The sequence below is a fragment of the Primulina huaijiensis genome, chromosome 13 (genome assembly GCF_012295235.1).
Source record: "Primulina huaijiensis isolate GDHJ02 chromosome 13, ASM1229523v2, whole genome shotgun sequence".
Classification (NCBI taxonomy): domain Eukaryota; kingdom Viridiplantae; phylum Streptophyta; class Magnoliopsida; order Lamiales; family Gesneriaceae; genus Primulina; species Primulina huaijiensis.
Window position 1 is genome coordinate 11,257,023 of NC_133318.1, and position 12,216 is coordinate 11,269,238.

The 12,216-nt window shown below is 32.1% G+C and overlaps 1 pseudogene; it reads right to left on the minus strand.

Moving 5' to 3' along the window:
- Positions 1–2,543: 2,543 nt before the first annotated feature.
- Positions 2,544–11,893, minus strand: LOC140991209 (uncharacterized; annotated as a pseudogene).
- Positions 11,894–12,216: the final 323 nt, after the last annotated feature.

The window sequence follows — 12,216 nt, forward strand, 5'->3', positions numbered from 1 at the left end:
GGCTACAAATCTTGCTTTGTTGCGTACAACTGAACGAACAATTGAACCATGTTCGTTCAGTTTGTTTCTGAATACCCATTTTTTACCAATAATAGTTTTAGACATCGGTCTTGGAACTAAGTTCCAGACATTCCTATAGGTAAACTGATTTAGCTCTTCTTGCATAGCATTTATCCAGTTAGGATCAGCAAGAGCTTCATCACTTTTCTTCGATTCTAGTTGTGAAACAAAAGCTGAATGAATAAATAAATTAAGCATTTGATTCCGAGTTTTTATCGTATATGATGGATTACCCATCACTAATTTTGGTGGATGTGATTTCTTCCATCTGTACTCATCAACTATTGTGTCCATTTCTGCAACTGCTTCAGTTGGCAACTGGATGTTTCTTCAGTTTCAGTTGGTGCTATATCAGTTGGTAATTGAATATTTTCATTTTGCTCCACCAACTGATTATCAGTAACAATTTCCTATTCAACTGATTGATCCAGCACTTCTGGTTCTGGTGTTTGAAGGATATTTCGATTAATGTGATTCTCTTCTTCACTATCATCCTCCAAACTAATATCTGTATGGCGATCAACTAGCTCAACTGGATAAGTTGGCTTATCAGTTAGCACAATTTCATAAAAAAACAACATGAATAGTTGTTAAAAACTCTATAAGCTTTACTAACTGAAGAATAACCAATAAATATTCCCTCTGCAGATTTAGCATCAAAAGCTTTTAAAAGATTTTTGCCATTATCAAGAATAAAACATATGCAGAATATTTTCAAGTATGAAACCACACTTTTGCGTCCATGCCAGATCTCATATGGTGTTTTCAAATGATTCTTATTAATCATTGATATGTTCTGAGTGTAACATGCAGTGTTTACTGCTTCTGCCCAAAACTTTTGAGAAATACCAAAATCAGCAAGCATTGTTCTAGCAGCTTCTTTAAGGGTTCGATTTCTTCTCTCAGCTACACCATTTTGCTGAGGTGTTCTCGCTGCTGGAGCTCATTCTTGATTCCTGTATTTTCTAAAAATTATGATATATTTTGATTAATGAATTCAGTCCCTCGATCAGACCTTAGTCGATCAATCCCAACTTATTTTTCATTTAAAAATCTTTTGAAAAGCTTAATCAGTTGTGCAACAGTTTGGTCTTTGGATTTGAGAAAGATAACCCAAGTAAATCTTGAAAAATCATTCACGACCACCAAAGTGTATTTCATTCGCCCTAAACTCATTACTGTTCTAGGATCAAATAGATCCATATGTAGTAGTTCTAAGCATCGAGAAGATGATTTACAACCTTTGTTTTTAAATGAAGATCTTACTTTCTTACCAAACTGACATGCTGAACAAATTTTATCTTTTGAAAAATATATTTTGGGCAATCCAGTTACAAGATCATGGTTACTCTGATAGGCAATAAAATTAAAGTTTAGGTGGTTCAACCTCTTATGCCATAACCAGTTTTTTGAAGATGGGAAGCTTTAAGACAAATTGGTGCATAAGGTTGTTCAGTCCAACTGACTTTGTATGTGTTTCCACAATGATTTTCAGTTAGTATGACCTCATCAGTTGAGTCTCTAACTGAACAAGTATGTCTGTCGAACTGAACTGAGAAGTTGTTGTCGCATAACTGACTGATGCTAATCAAGTTATACTTCAAATTCTCAACTAGTAAAACATCTTGGATAGTAAAATTACCATGAATAAGCTTACACTTACCCACAGTTTTATCTATGGAGTTCTCTCCAAAACTGATGTTTGGACCATTATATTTGATCAGTTGGGATAGCAGTTTTGCATCTCCTGTCATATGTCATGAGCATCCACTAGTTGTGTGTACCTGTCTCCTGTAATCACATACAATATATAATTTTGGTACCAACATCTATTTGGATCCTGAACTGATTAGTCCTTTAGAAACCCAGACTTGGATCAGTCTAACTGACTTTCCAGTTGTTGTGTTCCAAATGGTATTTCTTGGCTTGTGTGTGCTTCGTGTGTAGTGTGTAGATGAGACAATTTGAGCTTTAACATTTTTCAACTGGTTGTTCAGCCGATATCTTTTCTGAACTGGCTTGAAGCTATAGTTATAGGGATAGCTATTTGAAAAATTATTTTTGTACCTTTTATGTCACCAACTACGTGAAACATTTGGAGTTTTGGGGCTATAACAAATAACATACCTCCTGGCCTTGTTCTCATTTATAGTATGTTGTACCACTGGTTTACTTGGCTCAAATTATTCTTGTACCACAGCTGATTTTACAAAATGGATATATTTACCTTTGCTTATGTTCAGCTTTGGCTGAGTATCACTGGTGGACGTTTCATCTTGGTTGCTGAACCCTAAGCCAATTTTATCATCAACTGATTTTTGCTTACTTTGCATTTCAGTTAACGCAGCTAATGCTTTATTCCATGCTTTAATCAGTTCAGTTTGCTTTCAATTTTAAAGCACCAACTGTTGAATCATTAACTGATTCTTGCTTTTTTCAGCATTGAGCTCAGCAATCTCCCGTTTAAGACTCAACAAATAACCTTATTCATCAGTTTCAATTTTATCTTCTTTGGGATCATTTTGCTTTGCTCTGGCCTTCTCAAAAGATAAGGCAAGCTTGTGATACTCATTAACCATGTCGTGAAGTATGGAAATGAGTTCTTATCGTGTGAAATCAGTTGAGCTAAAGTCAAATACCTGCTGAATAGTTGACTCCAGTTCTGTGTCATCTGCCATCAGACACATGACTTTTTCATCATCGTCACTGGAGCTGCTCAAGATTTCAGGTTCTGAATCATAGTTTTATTTTGCCCATTTCGAATTGCTTTCCTCAGCTAGAAGCACCTCATGCCTCTTTCTATAAGCTTTCTTGTCATCTATTGGTCTTCTACTGTGCTCATGAGGTTTCTTTCCTTTTTCAGTTGAGCCTCGACTGTCTTTCTTTGGCTTGAGACAGTCAACAATGAAATGACCAGTTTTGCCACAGTTTTAGCAAGCATTAGGTTCTTCTTTAGAGTGATTCTTCTATAATAAATCAAGGCATCCACTTTAAATGATTGGTAATACCAAACTAACATTTAAATGGTTCCAAGAATTTAGTGTAACATATAGCAATAATAAATCAAAACTCCCACTTATAAGTAGGGTATAAAAATGCTTAAAGAAATAAATATAACATAAACAATAAATGATGATTAAATAATATAAAACATAGATTATTACCTTTTAATAACCTTATTATCATACCAAGAACTTCACCTTTTCATCTCAACCTTGAGAAGTTAGCTACTCATTATTCAAAGTATAAAACTTCGAATATGAAATTAACATGTTAATTATATTTAAATGAAGAAATAGAGGAAAGACAAAGAGGAAAATATTATGAACACAAAGATTTGTTCATAGAATGAAAGATATCTCAATTCATTACAATGCACCCCTATTTATAGCCAAATTTGGAGAGACAACAAAAAATAAAATATTATTTTTTACATATAATTCTTCATTGGTGTTTCAAGAAATTATATCTTAATACACATCATTTTTGAAAATCTTCCCATCTGAATTTTCTTTTCCACATAAAACAAAACATGTAGATAATTGAGTTGTTTGAATTGTGGTATTTTTTAACCATTTGACCAAGTAATTTGAGAGATATGGTCAAAATGCTAGAGCATGGTAAAAATGTCACTTCTTTGGTAACTTTATTTGTTGCTTAATTTGATCCCACTTGTGAGAAGATTTTGATCTCATGCTTGCCACCAATATTGTAGATATTAACATCAAATTTCTACAGGTCCAAAAATCATCTTAATCTCATTTTCAACGCCAAGGTTATTCTTGTTTAATCGAACCTGTAAAAATAGTAAAAACTTATAATTACACAACAACTTATATTTTATACAATTTATTATAAAACATATAATATTTAAACATTTAATAAAACAAAAACTATAAATTTATATTATAAAACATTTAATTAATATACAATTTTTTATCTTGATCACACTTCATAACCAGTTTATTGCTAGTCTCTAGAAATTTAATCGTTAATAGCAGCACAAAACATATTGATTAATTTAAATAGAAATATAATCGGAAATATCCAAGTATTTAAATTAAATTTGAAAACTGTCAAAGTTATATCAAGATCATTATAATTATAATTTATGAAATAATCTGTACTGATCAATTCAAAACTTATTTTCAGGTAGTTAAATGTGCACGGCCTTCAGAAACTTCTAGTAAGAGTCTCAACGAGCCAAACTAATCAAAAGATAATAAAATCCATTAATTCAAAATCTAGTTGTTCTTATTATATATTTTTTCCTGATAATTTTTTTTCATAACATCATGGAATCAGACTAAGTTTATGATTCTTGACCCCATATTTATTTAATCTGTACAATAGATTTATCTCTTTCTTTTTTTATGATAGATAAATGGGTCGTAGCATATAACTTTAAAATTACATAGATCTTCAACATCTTTTTTTTTCTCTTTTTTTTCAGGAAATATAATTTTTTATTAAATAAGAACTTAAAATCTAAACAATAGATAGCCTCTCTCATCATCAATAAAAGCTCGCAAGCTGTTTTCTCACTCTCCATTCACTCACAAAATATGTGTGAGTTTAAAAATTTTAGGCACTCTTATCAGGTATATCTGGAGCCATATAATTTAATAACTGATTTTATCAATGGTAAATCATTCAAAAATATTTCATAAATCATATTTTTATAGTGATCAGAATATTAAAATTGACTTTTTTTCAAATAAAAATTTAAACATCCTTAGATAGATTAATACATTTCTAATTTAAACCTTTCAAATATGTAATGTAATGATATTTTTTTTTGCTAAAATTAGTAAGATACAAACAATTAAAATAATTTTATTTTAAAATAATATTTTTAAAAATATATTTTTTTAATTATTTTTTTTAAGTTTGTTCTCCCCCAATCAGAATATGACATTGTCCCTAATGTCAAAATAACTATTAATAAATAGTACATAATGAAAGAGATATCACCTGGAATTTTATTGAAAATAGAAAATTGAAGCAAACGCAAACCAATCCACGACTTTTGAATCAATGATCCAACTTTCTTTTCTTACTTCTTGATTGCGACCCATTAATCTTTGTTATCATCGGATCAGGCTTATAAACAAAAGCTTCCAAATCATCAATTAATTGGTCAGCAGTCGAAGCAGAGATGAGCATCTTTCGCGAATTTTTTGAAATGAAATTCTGTTCCACAGCTTTATCAAAAAATGTCAACAAACTGTCATAATAATTATTGATATTCAACAAGCCCACAGGTTTATCATGGATATTAAGTTGTGCCCAATAAACAGTGTGAAAAATTTCTTCTAATGTACCAAAACCACCTGGTAGTAAGATAAAAGCATCAGAATTTTCAATCATTTTGGTGATTTTTTCATACATAGAAGAAACTTTTAATTCCTCCCCAATTGCAACATCTGTAATATTTCCTTCAGCTAAAACTGTAGGAATAATACCCAAAACCTGGCTACCTCCAAGATGAGCAGATGTTGAAACAGATATCATTAACTCAATATTACCTCTCCCATATGCCAAGTGAATTTTTCTCTCAGCCAATATCTTTCCAAGATTATTCGCTGCTTCTACAAACACTTCATTTATTTCCAGGACTCGACCCACAAAATACAAAAATATTTTTCAATGTTTGTGCAGAGGATCTAGCCATGTTTTTAGTTTCTTTTTGGTCTGCAAAAATAGACAGAAATATGAGAGATTTTATAGGGATAATATGTTATCATGACAAAACTATGGGTAACAGCTGTAAGCAGAATAAACATTAAAAAAAATAATGACACTCATGCATATAAATAGTAGTGTGATTGTGGCTCACAATTTTCCTCTGGTTTTACATCCAGAAATGGCTTCAACACCTTCTATGAGTCGAGGATATGCTTCCCATCCATTTTTCTTATAAATTGGCAAACATGGTATTTTTTAGTCGGATTCCCAAGACTATTACGATGACGCTCATCTTGGAATTGTTTCCATAAGCGAAGAAGTTCAATATGCATGTGTCCATTAGAATGCATCTCAAGAGTCAATAAGATGTTATCTAAAAACTCCTTACTCAGCCCATTCTTAATGAAACCAATTTTATCTTCTCTGTTATTGGAAACACATCCCAAAGATCTGCATCGTTTGTCACAAGTCCATCTTGCACACTTATGACAAACCCATAACCTTTTGGCCCTTTGTTTTTTCGCATAAATGCTTTTTCCTAACCTAGGCAAATACCGAATGAACAATGATTGTGAAACTTCTCCTCCTAATCGGACCTTAGCTTCTATTACAAGAAGAATATCTTCTGGAATTCTTTTTTGCATTAGAAATCTCAATCTTTCACACCCTCCTGCATAAATTTGTCTTATAACATTTTTAGAAACCGAGGAAAAATATTTACAAATTTTTGAGAGAATTTCATCCATTTTGAAAAAAAAAATGATTTTTTTTAATTTTTTGTATCAACAATTGTGGGACACTGATTTAACCGACTTTGAGAGTCACAGAGTACCGTTATCCGCCATTTAACCGAGAAAATAAAAAGATTAATGACACCTCAAATAATAACAAACAAAATTAAATACAACACAAAAAAAAATCAAGGTTCAGAAAAGGAAATAAACTCCTCTTGAAAGATTTTATTTTCTAAAAATGGTTTAAGCCTTTGTCCATTTACTTTAAAAACATAACCATTTTTTGGATTTTCAATGTCCACAACTCCATAAGGATATACATACTTTACAACATTTGGGCTTGTCCATCTTGATCGTAATTTTCCTGGGAATACGTGAAGTCGAGAATTATAAAGCAAAACTTTTTTACCAATCTCAAAAGATTTTCTAAGAATTGTTTTATCATGAAATGATTTGATTTTTGCTTTATAAATCCTTGAATTCTCATGCGTCATTTATGAGTGCATCAAGTTCATTAAGTTGCAATTTGCGCAATTTGTTGGCATCATCCATGCTTGAATTAAAAGTTTTGATCGCCCAATAAGCTTTATGTTCTAATTCCACAGGCAAATGACAATGTTTTCCGTAAACCAACCTATAGGGAGACATATTCAACGATGTTTTAAAAGTTGTTCGATATGCCCAAAATGCATCATTAAGTCGCAGAAACCAATCTTTTCTATTTGGGTTAACAATTTTTTCTAAAATTTGTTTTATCTCCCTATTATCTAATTCAACTTGTCCATTTGTTTGAGGATGATAAGGAGTAGTTACTTTGTGAGTAATACCATATTTTTTCATTAATGAAGCAAATGGTTTATTAACAAAGTGAGTTCCCCCGTCACTTATCATGGCTCGAGGAATTTCAAATCTAATAAAAATATTTTCTTTCAAAAATTTGATGACGATTTTATGATCATTTGTTCGACATGAAATTGCCTCTATCCATTTGGATACATAATCAACTGCAAATAAAATATACAAGTATCTAAACGACGGTGGAAAAGATCCCATAAAATCAATTCCCCAACAGTCAAAGATTTCAATTTCAATGATAGGATTCAAAGGCATCATGTTTTTTTATTGAAATCACACCCAATTTTTGACAATTTTCACAGATCTGGCAGATTTTGTGGGTGTCTTTAAACAAAGTGGGCCAATAAAATCCACACTGCAAGATTTTTGCAGCCGTTTTCTTTGAAGAAAAATGTCCTCCGCATGCTTCTGAATTACAAAATTTAATGACACTACTTCTCTCATTGTCGGGTATGCAACGTCAAAAAATTTGACCTCGACAATACTTGAACAGATACGGATCATCCCAATAAAAGTTTTTTACCTCATTCAAAAATTTTCTTTTATCTTGGGAACTCCATTGTGGTGGCATTTTTCCTGTCACAAGAAAATTTACTATATTAGCAAACCAAGGTGTATTAGTAACTGAAAATAGATGTTCATTAGGAAAATTATCATTCATTGGTGTCATTTCACAAGATGATCCTATTACTAGTCTCGATAAATGATCGGCTACGACATTCTCGGTTCTTTTTTATCTTTGATCACGATGTCAAATTCTTGGAGCAACAAAATCCATCGTATCAGTCGTGGCTTTGCATCCTGTTTGGTCAACAAATATCTAATAGCAGAATGATCAGTAAACACAATAGTCGTTGATCCAATCAAATAAGAACGAAATTTATCTAATGCAAATATTACAACAAGTAGTTCTTTTTCAGTTTTGGAGTAATTCATTTGAGCATTGTTTAAAGTTCTACTTGCATAATATATCACATAAGGCTTACTATTTCTTCTTTGACCCAATACTGCTCCGACTGCATAATCACTCGCGTCACACATGATTTCAAATGATAAAGACCAATCAGGAGGTTACATGATAGGAGCTGATGTTAAATTTCGAATGATTTTATCAAAAGCATTTTGACATTCTTGAGTCCTCTCAAATGCAATGTCTTTTGTTAAGAGATTACAAATGGGTTTAGAGATCAAATTAAAGTCCTTTATAAACCTCCTATAAAATCCAGCATGTCCCAAAAATGAGCGAATTTCTTTAATGGCTTTTGGAGGGGGTAAATTGGCAATGACATAAACTTTTTCTTTATCAACTTCAATTCCATGAGATGACATGCCATGTCCCAAAACAATCCCAGAAGTAATCATGTAATGAAATTTTTCTCAATTTAAAATAAGACCTTTTTCCTCACATCTTTTTAAAACTTTTTCCAAATTTTAAAGACAATTATCAAATGTATTCCCAAAAACAGTTAAATCATCCATGAAAATCTCCAAACAATTATCAACCATGTCACTAAAAACGCTTAACATACATCTTTGAAATGTTGTAGAAGCATTGCATAAACCAAATGGCATCCTTCTGAATGCAATGTTCCAAAAAGACATGTGAATGTAGTTTTATCTTGATCTTCGAGTGCAATGAGAATTTGATAATAGCCTGAATATCCATCAAGAAAACAGTAGTAGGGATGACATGCTACTATTTCTAAAATTTGATCCAAAAATGGTAATGGAAAATGATCTTTTCTAGTGGCGACATTTAATTTTTTTATAATCAATACACATCCGCCAACTAGATAGGACTCGACTTGTTAACAATTCACCTTTTTCATTTTTTATCACTATGCTGCAAGATTTTTTGGAACTACTTGTGTTGGACTTACCCACTTACTATCGGAAATAGGGTAGATAATTCCAACATCAAATAGTTTGATAACTTCAGTTTTCACAACATCTTTCATGTGTGGATTTAATCTCCTTTGTGGTTGTTGAGATGTTTTAGTATTTTCTTCTAAATGAATTTTGTGAGTGCAAATTAGTGGATTAATGCCCTTGAGATCTTTTATTGTCCAACCAATTTTATTTTTATGTCTTTTAAACATATCAACTAATTTACTTTCTTGATCACTTGTTAGTTTTGAAGAAATTACCACCGGATATGTTTCATCTTCTCTAAAGAATACATGCTTTAATTCTTCTGGCAAGGGTTTAACTCCAATATGGGTGGTTCATCTTTGTTCTCATATTTTGCCTCAAATTCTTTCTCTGATCCTGGTAACGAGTGATACCTGATAAAATCATCAAGATCAATTTCAATATTTTCTTTAACAATATCAATTGAACAAATATCTAATTGGTCACGAGTACTCCCTTCTTGAATGTTTTTCTTCCACAAGAGTTTCAATAAGATTTTCATCTTCACTTTCATCTCCTTTGTCATGTGGTTGCTTACAAAGATTAAAAATATTAAGCTCCAAGGTCATGTTACCAAATGACAACTTCATTATTCCATTCCAGCAATTTATAAGAGCATTAGAAGTTTTTATAAATGGATGACCCAAAATTACAGGAATGGCATTACAAGTTTTGATAGGTTGTGTATCTAAAACTATGAAATCAACATGATAAACAAAGTTATCAACTTGGACCAACATGTCCTTTACCATACCTCTTGGCACTTAAACACATCTATCGGCAAGTAAAAGTGTTACCGAAGTAGGTTTTAACTCACCTAGATTGAGTTCTTGATAAACTGAATATGGAAGTAAATTCACACTAGCTCCAAGATCAAGCAAGGCTTTTTTAATATTTTGTTCTCCAATAATACATGAAATAGTAGAACAACCAGTGTCTTTGTATTTCAAAGTATTATTATTTTGAATTATTGCACTTACTTGTTCGGCTAAAAATGTTATCTTTTTCACATTCAATTTTCTTTTCATAGTGCACAAGTCTTTCAAAAAATTGGTACCTGCTTTATTGCATCTAATAAAAGAATATTAACTTTTACTTGTTTACAAATATCATATATATCAGAATTCAAATTTGATTTTTTTGTATTTGTCAACGTATGAGGGAATGGTGGTGGCACTATCTGTTGATCTTCCTCTTCGCAAGTTATGGGTTCTATTTCCTTACCCTTTGGAGTTGATTTATTATTATCTTCAAAAGGTTTAAGAATGGATTTTTCCACAAACTTACCACTGCAAAGGGTAATAACACATTTTACCTGATCCATCGTTTGAGTTTCAGAAGTTCTAGTTTGTGAATGATGATCCTTGGGATTAGGCTGTGGTTGTGAAGAAAATTTATCTTTTTCATGAACATTAAGTGCATATGCAAATTTAGCAAGATTATCTTTCAAATCTGTCATGGTTTGAGCAGTTTGAGTATTGATAGACTCTTGCTTTGCAGTGAAAGAATTCAATATATCTTCCAAGTTCTTTTTAGGTGGAGGAACATAAGGTGCATAATTTTGAAAATTTTGTTGATTTTGAAAATATGGTTGCGAAAATTGTGCAGCATTATCATTCCTCAAACTAAAATTTGGATGATTTCGCCAACCTGGATTGTAATTTTGAGAAAATGGTTCAAAATTTGGCCTTTTGAAATTGTTCAAAACATTGGATTGTTCATGGAGACATTCTTTAAAAGAGGGCAAAGTGGGACAATATTTTGTAGAACGATCACTTGTATCACAGATGTGACACACAATTTCTTGAACAGCTTTTAATTGACCATTCTTTTTCAATTCAAGTTCCTCAACTTTTCTTGCCAAATAGGTAAATCTAGCTTGGAGATCATGTTCATCTTTGAGGGTGTACATACCTCCAGCAGATGTGGGAGATTGAATCTTGTTTGATGGTTTGATTGTAGCTATAGTGTCTCAATTTTGAGCATTTTCAGCTAATGAATCGAGATACTCAATTGCCTCGTTTGGATCTTTATCTTCAAATGTTCCATTACAAATAAATTCAACCATTTGCCTATCTTTTGGTGTTAAGCCTTCATAAATATGTGTGCGGGATTTGGATCTTCTATTTTCTTCAGTTTTTTGTTGAAATCCTGTTTACTTGGACATTCACTTCTCATTTCCAGAACATTAAGTGTCCTTCAGAGTTTGCAGTGAAATAAATATATTCTGACTTATCGAGCTTTGTAGGCCCTTTAAGTGTCCTTCAGAGTTTGCCTCTTATTGGGTTTGTTTTTCTTGTGAGGGACAGAACATTTCTTTCTCTTATTTTGTGGGTCATTTTTCTTTAGACGAGAGGCCCATTAGAAAACCAACATTTTCCTCTTTTATGTGATCTCATAAGTCATAAGCATATTGACTAGCTCTTCAAGGCTATTATCTATCTTATTCAAATTGAAGTTCACCATAACCCGTCAAATGAGGAAGAGAAAGATAACAAATTGATGTAATCAAGTAACTCGTTAGGAATCACATATTCCAGGCCCACTACATTCTCAATAAGTCCAGTCATATGTATACCATGCTCATGAGCCAGATCCCCATCTTGCATGTGTGTAGTCATGAGCTCCTTGAAAGTAGTGTGCATCATCGTATGAGTTTAATCCACCATGCAACTCTTGCACGTGTATTCGAATGTCAGCAGCATTCAACATTTCCTCAAACTGTCTCTACAGTTCATTTGACATAGAAGCTAGCATGTTTTACTTTAGCTTGAATACTATGGTCCTACCATCTTGCATGCTTTGTCAGTTCAGCAGGACTGACATTAGTGTATATACAACTTTCTCCGAATTCAGAACAATTTCCCAACCAGTCTTGAAAATTAGATTTGGTTAGCTTGTTAATAACAGAAAAAGTGATGAAATAAAAAATATACTGATATGGAAACAGAATAATGGTTGCTGATTA